The following is a 6,761-nucleotide window of genomic DNA, read 5'->3' on the forward strand; positions in this document are numbered from 1 at the left end:
CGAGCCGCCACTGATATTCCCTAATATGTTTTTGTCTTTTATACTCTGGACAGCTCCTGTTTGTGCTGTAACGAAAAAGCAATGGACTACCCCAGCTAATTGAAACAATATTCGAAAATATTACCTCAACTAACCAAGATAGCCATCGTTACACCCTTAGCTTAGCTCAGTCACTCAGGTGTGTGTTCGTCTTGTCCTAACCTTAGAATGAACTCTGAAAATTGGAATGGAAGCAAACAAAACATAGTTTTTAACTAATCATGTTTATTGTTCATAAAGATATAATAAATAAAATGACTTAGTAAATTGCATTAACAAATGTATTCAAATTCTTGCCAAAAACTAACAATTCTGGATTATACTTATGGCTTTTGGTAGCTGATGGTATCTTCTTGATGTCGTATGGTACTGCTGTGGACTTCTCTTGACCTGGGCAGATGTTGAGGCCCTAGGTCAGTGCAGCAAAAGATGTTCAGTGTTGCAGCCTAGATTTCATGGTCCATTGTTGTGGTATAGCCCTAGTTCCATCACCGGTGTGGATGGCTTGAAGCTCCCGGAGGGAGGACTGTGATCTTTATTCCCAAAAACTATAAAACAGAGACACATATCAATCATCAAGAAGAAAAACCAAAATATACCTTTGACAAATAGTATTCAGAAATAGTAATTGGCAAGGGTAAATTACATAGAATTTAGATGAGAATAGTTAAAATTCTGATTACCAAACGTGCATATTAATAGATGAAAAGAAATATAGAAATCAAACACATGTAAATTAAAAAGATTTGAAACTAAAATATTAGAACACATGGTCTGACATTGGAAGTTAGGTTAGATATTTATAAAAAATGTTATAAGAAGGAATGGAATGGATGGAATATAATGACTGTAAGAAATTATTAAAAAAACTATTTGTAGCTCACCCCAAGAGGAAGATGATTTGTTGAAATAAAATGATTTATTTTTGAAGCTGCTTTGCTTTTTAAAACATTTCCACCTCCATTTTGAGAATGAGATATGGGGGTTGTCATTGTCATTAAAATGACATGACAACGAACCTTGGACGAAATTTGAAATCACGAACATGGAACACAAGAGATGATACAATGTAAATAGGGTTGCCTATTACAGAACGAGCGCCAACCGATTTTTATTAAAGGGGAAAATGGGTAAACCAAATAGAAGAAGATAATGATTAATGAAATATTAAAGAAAATAAGATAAAATAATTATTTAAAAATAAAATATCAAAGATGTGACGTTTGTAACGTTACACACTCCTCTCACCCATCAGAAAAATTTTGAACACACGTGAGAAATTTTTCTCAAAGAAAACAGGAATGTTACACACTCCCTCCACTCATCAGAAAAATTTCGAACACAGGTGAGAAATTTTTCTCAAAGAAAATAAGAAGACAAAGTTCTAACCAGAAATAAATATATGCAGTAGTAATCGTTCAAAACAAATCAAAAATAAATACTCATAATAAAGTAATTATTAAGTCAATGTATATCGTTAATTTAAATTATTATTCATAAAAAATTTTAAAGTACCAAAATAATTTTCAGATGTTACTCTGGGGAAAATAAAAATATTACCCAATGAATTGTAGTATTCATCACACTATAAAATATTTATTTATTATAAATAAATGACATCAGAGAATATCTATCTCTGGAAAAAAAATAAATGTACTTTAAAAAAGTATGAAATTACTTCAAAATTATAAAGACATGTAGTATAAAGTGTAAGTAATAATCAAATTTAACTAATAATCCAAAAGTAAGTAAGTATCCACAGTCAAATAATGTAGACATATTAAAAATGAATTGCATTGCAAATATTCTGGTATTTATATAAAATAAAAGGCATATAACCAAATTTAAGTAAAAATAATGGATATCACATCCTTAATAAAATAAATAGCTAATGGAGCTACTAAGAAGTGAATCTCACAACAAAACACCAGTACCCTAGATAACTCAAGTACGGAAAGTACGGTAATAAAAATAATAATCAATATGAAAAAGTAAGTAAAAGCATATAAGTAGATAAAGATAATATAAATATAATATAATAAAAAGAAATGCAAGTGCAACTATAGATAAACCATTAAAAAAAATAGGTACCAACTACATGGAAAGCCAAATAAGACAAAGTTCTACACCAAAGGGTTTGAAAAAACTGCATAAAACTAGTCATAAAAGACTTAACCAATAAGTTAATAAAGAGAGAGATAATGATACATAATGCAAATGTTACTTCCATCAAATGCATACCAGGGATCTACACTAGAGAACAAAATATATGTATAAAAATGCATAAATATGATTTGCAAAGATGGAAAATAACAAATGCTAGTAGCTAAACTACAATCATACTTCAAAGCGCCACAATTCTACACCAGATTTCTAAAAGTAGATATGCATAGAATTGTTTGAACTCCAAAAGAAAAAATTTATAAAAGACATCATCCTAAAAATAATATACAGCATTAAACTGTATATCAACAGTCATTAAGACCAAAAAAACGGAACTCAGACTCAATAGATCTGGCCCAACCCTATGGATAACTTATATGTACCCTAGGAAAAAAAACACTAGGTGTCTATGCAGCTATATATATAAGCCATACACAACTTATAAGTGCCGGATGAGGCTTTCATGCTAATATGTATCAAAAATCAGTACAACACCCAAAATAAAATAATAAAACAATAATATATAGATAAATAGGGCATTGTTAAATAAAAAAGATGTTAAATATAATGTTTATCATAATTAATATAAGTGCAATAATGCAAAAAAATGAAAAATGTAAAATATCATGCTTTACGAACAAAAAATTTTTTTTGAGATTCAAGACAAGAAGAAGAATGGTTTAAATTAATATTCTGAATACGTAAAGAAGAAGAATAAGAATAAAATACCTCAATGAAAGAAAAGAACTTGAAAATTGTCCTAGTCTTTACTATACAAGTAAAGTAGTATATACCATCTGAACAGAAAGTTCGACGGAAACAACAAAATTTTTGGTAGTTGTACAAAATTGGTAATAAATATATGAAAACAACTAGGAAATATAAGAATAAGTAAAAAGTAATTGAAAATAAGTAATAAAACGAGATTTAAATGCACTTAGTACACAGAAGTACCTATGAAAAGAACGTAGAAGAGATAGTACGTATAAAAAGTACAGAAAATATGACAATAAATGGAAAAATTCTCTTGGGTTTTGGAAAGTTACAATAAAATAAGAAAGTAATTAAATAAGAACTACCAAAAAAAACTGGTTAAATTGAAAAAAACAGGAAAAATGCCATGTGGACATTACTATCAAGGTCCTAACATAAAAATTAACCAAAAAAAAGTAGGTAAAAATGTTAAATATACCAATATTTGCAACTGTAAATGTATTTTAAATCAATTATGCTGAAATATATAATTAAATTATTGAAACTGGTAATACTTTTTGACCCATAACATGTGAAAATATATAAAAATTAGTCAAAAAGGTAGTCAAAAAGTACCAAAATAGATAATATATGTAGATTTACTGCAAAAATTGAATATAAAAATGAAATATAATAAAATAGTATTTATTAATGCTTGTATGCTTGCACCAAACCAAAATTCAACGTTCTATTCCTCAGATAAGACAAGTGCGTGGGTGCGCCAGTGTAACGAAAAAGCAATGGACTACCCCAGCTAATTGAAACAATATTCGAAAATATTACCTCAACTAACCAAGATAGCCATCGTTACACCCTTAGCTTAGCTCAGTCACTCAGGTGGGTGTTCGTCTTGTCCTAACCTTAGAATGAACTCTGAAAATTGGAATGGAAGCAAACAAAACATAGTTTTTAACTAATCATGTTTATTGTTCATAAAGATATAATAAATAAAATGACTTAGTAAATTGCATTAACAAATGTATTCAAATTCTTGCCAAAAACTAACAATTCTGGATTATACTTATGGCTTTTGGTAGCTGATGGTATCTTCTTGATGTCGTATGGTACTGCTGTGGACTTCTCTTGACCTGGGCAGATGTTGAGGCCCTAGGTCAGTGCAGCAAAAGATGTTCAGTGTTGCAGCCTAGATTTCATGGTCCATTGTTGTGGTATAGCCCTAGTTCCATCACCGGTGTGGATGGCTTGAAGCTCCCGGAGGGAGGACTGTGATCTTTATTCCCAAAAACTATAAAACAGAGACACATATCAATCATCAAGAAGAAAAACCAAAATATACCTTTGCCAAATAGTATTCAGAAATAGTAATTGGCAAGGGTAAATTACATAGAATTTAGATGAGAATAGTTAAAATTCTGATTACCAAACGTGCATATTAATAGATGAAAAGAAATATAGAAATCAAACACATGTAAATTAAAAAGATTTGAAACTAAAATATTAGAACACATGGTCTGACATTGGAAGTTAGGTTAGATATTTATAAAAAATGTTATAAGAAGGAATGGAATGGATGGAATATAATGACTGTAAGAAATTATTAAAAAAACTATTTGTAGCTCACCCCAAGAGGAAGATGATTTGTTGAAATAAAATGATTTATTTTTGAAGCTGCTTTGCTTTTTAAAACATTTCCACCTCCATTTTGAGAATGAGATATGGGGGTTGTCATTGTCATTAAAATGACATGACAACGAACCTTGGACGAAATTTGAAATCACGAACATGGAACACAAGAGATGATACAATGTAAATAGGGTTGCCTATTACAGAACGAGCGCCAACCGATTTTTATTAAAGGGGAAAATTGGTAAACCAAATAGAAGAAGATAATGATTAATGAAATATTAAAGAAAATAAGATAAAATAATTATTTAAAAATAAAATATCAAAGATGTGACGTTTGTAACGTTACAGTGCTATTATGCTCATTACTATCACAATGTATACATTTAGTGAAACAAATTATGGACCCCCTCTCATGTTCTAAAGAACCGCAATTTAAGTATTTACTTTTGTTACTTTTACATATTTTTTTAAAGTGACCAAAATTTAAACAATTATAACATTGAACTACCGGTAATATATAAGGAAGAACCCTATGTTCTATGCCACAAATATATGCATTTTTCGGTAATGTATATATTTATATATACATTAAATATATACCCAAGAAAGTGATACTTATGGTACGTAGGTATATATTCAGCCTCTATATTTTTATTAGTGATCGCATTATTTTCTAATGAACATTCCTGATTAGTTGTAGTGATTCTATTAGGGTTCTTTTTTTTTCGTACTTAATCTCCTAGCTTCAATAATTTTACAATTATCATTTTCGTCTCACAATATTTGACAGTCATTTCATCTGTAAAACTCTCATCAATAAATCTTACTACCCCCTTACAGGTAACATTTTTATATGGAATAAACAAGTCAAAACCCTTCTTTATAACCGCTTCATTCTTTAAAAATTTATTGGCTTCTGAACTAGTTATAAATTCAACACTAATTCGATTCTTACCTTTTTTGTTAATTTTTTTAATAGAATTTAATTGAAGATCAAAAATTTCGCGTGCAATAGCCAAGTAATTATAATTTCCTATATTTTTATTAGTATTGCTCGAAATGTACACTTCATACTGACCTTTATCTTTATAACTATATTCAGAAACCTTTTGTAAAGGTTTTTTCAATGATTTTTCGGTATTTATATCACAACTGGAGGATACATTTTCAGATTCCATCTTTTCATCTTGATTATTAGATATTTTTTTAATCTGATGTAGATCAAGTTTGTCTAACGGGGGAGGTCCCCCGCTAGTTTCTGCCATAATATAAACCCCCTTAAACTCCTTCCTTAGTAGAAACTTTTACTTTTACTTACTCCAAATTCAATTGAATAATCTATAATTTATTAAAAAGAAAGAATAAGTTAAATTAAGGATGTATTAGTACTTAATTTACCGTTTATACACTCTGTAAAACTGTAAGTACTGAAGATCACCTTTCTCTTGAGGATCATGTTTTTATTTGGGAATGGGAAAGCAAACAATATAATAAAATTTCAAGTTGGTATGAAAGCCTTAGAATTATTGATAAGAATATTGTATTTAAGCTTCTCTCGGGAGCTGAGTCAAGCATTTTGCCATTAAAATATTTTAAACTGGTGGGGCTAGATCAAATATATATAACCCCATCGTCAATAACCATTTTCTCGTATGTAAATAAATTTTAAATCAAAGCCTTTAGGTTTGCTACTTTAAAAATGTTATTATAAAAATCAAGTTAAAAATGTTCAGTTTCCTATTGTAGATTTAAATACAGAACCTCTTCTAGGATTATTAGATTGTATTGATATTAACATGATTTCACGTATAAATACAGTGCAAAAAAAGATATTTAATTCAAATGTTACTTTGCCAAAAAATATTAATGAATTACATTAAACATTTCCAGAAGTTTTTGAGGGGTTAGGTTGTATTCCAGGCATGGTTGACATTAAATTAAAACCTGATACAAAGCCAGTTATTCAGGCACAAAGGAAGGTACCATTAGCGTTACATACTCAATTAAAAGTTGCACTCGATGATCTTTTTTTTAATTGCCTTTTTGCCAGATTCCAGTAAGAGCCTAAGAAGGTATCCATTGAAATCTGGCAGGCAGCGGTGGAAAAAAAATGTTTTTTTGACATCTAATGTCACGGAGCAAGACAGGCCGAGTATGACACTAGGCCAGAAGACACCAGGGTAGTGCCGGATTAACCGTATTCCGGCTAAAACCTTAAC

At 29.7% G+C, this 6,761-nt stretch overlaps 1 long non-coding RNA gene across 1 annotated transcript; it reads right to left on the reverse strand.

The window, feature by feature from the left end:
* Window positions 1-244: 244 nt before the first annotated feature.
* On the reverse strand, window positions 245-5,719 carry LOC126890071 (uncharacterized). The gene is made up of 2 exons (XR_007700276.1): window positions 924-5,719; window positions 245-587 (listed from the first exon to the last, which is right to left on the reverse strand). It is a non-coding gene; the product is annotated as an uncharacterized LOC126890071 (long non-coding RNA).
* Window positions 5,720-6,761: the final 1,042 nt, after the last annotated feature.

The sequence above is a fragment of the Diabrotica virgifera genome, chromosome 8, assembly GCF_917563875.1.
Source record: "Diabrotica virgifera virgifera chromosome 8, PGI_DIABVI_V3a".
NCBI lineage: Eukaryota > Metazoa > Arthropoda > Insecta > Coleoptera > Chrysomelidae > Diabrotica > Diabrotica virgifera.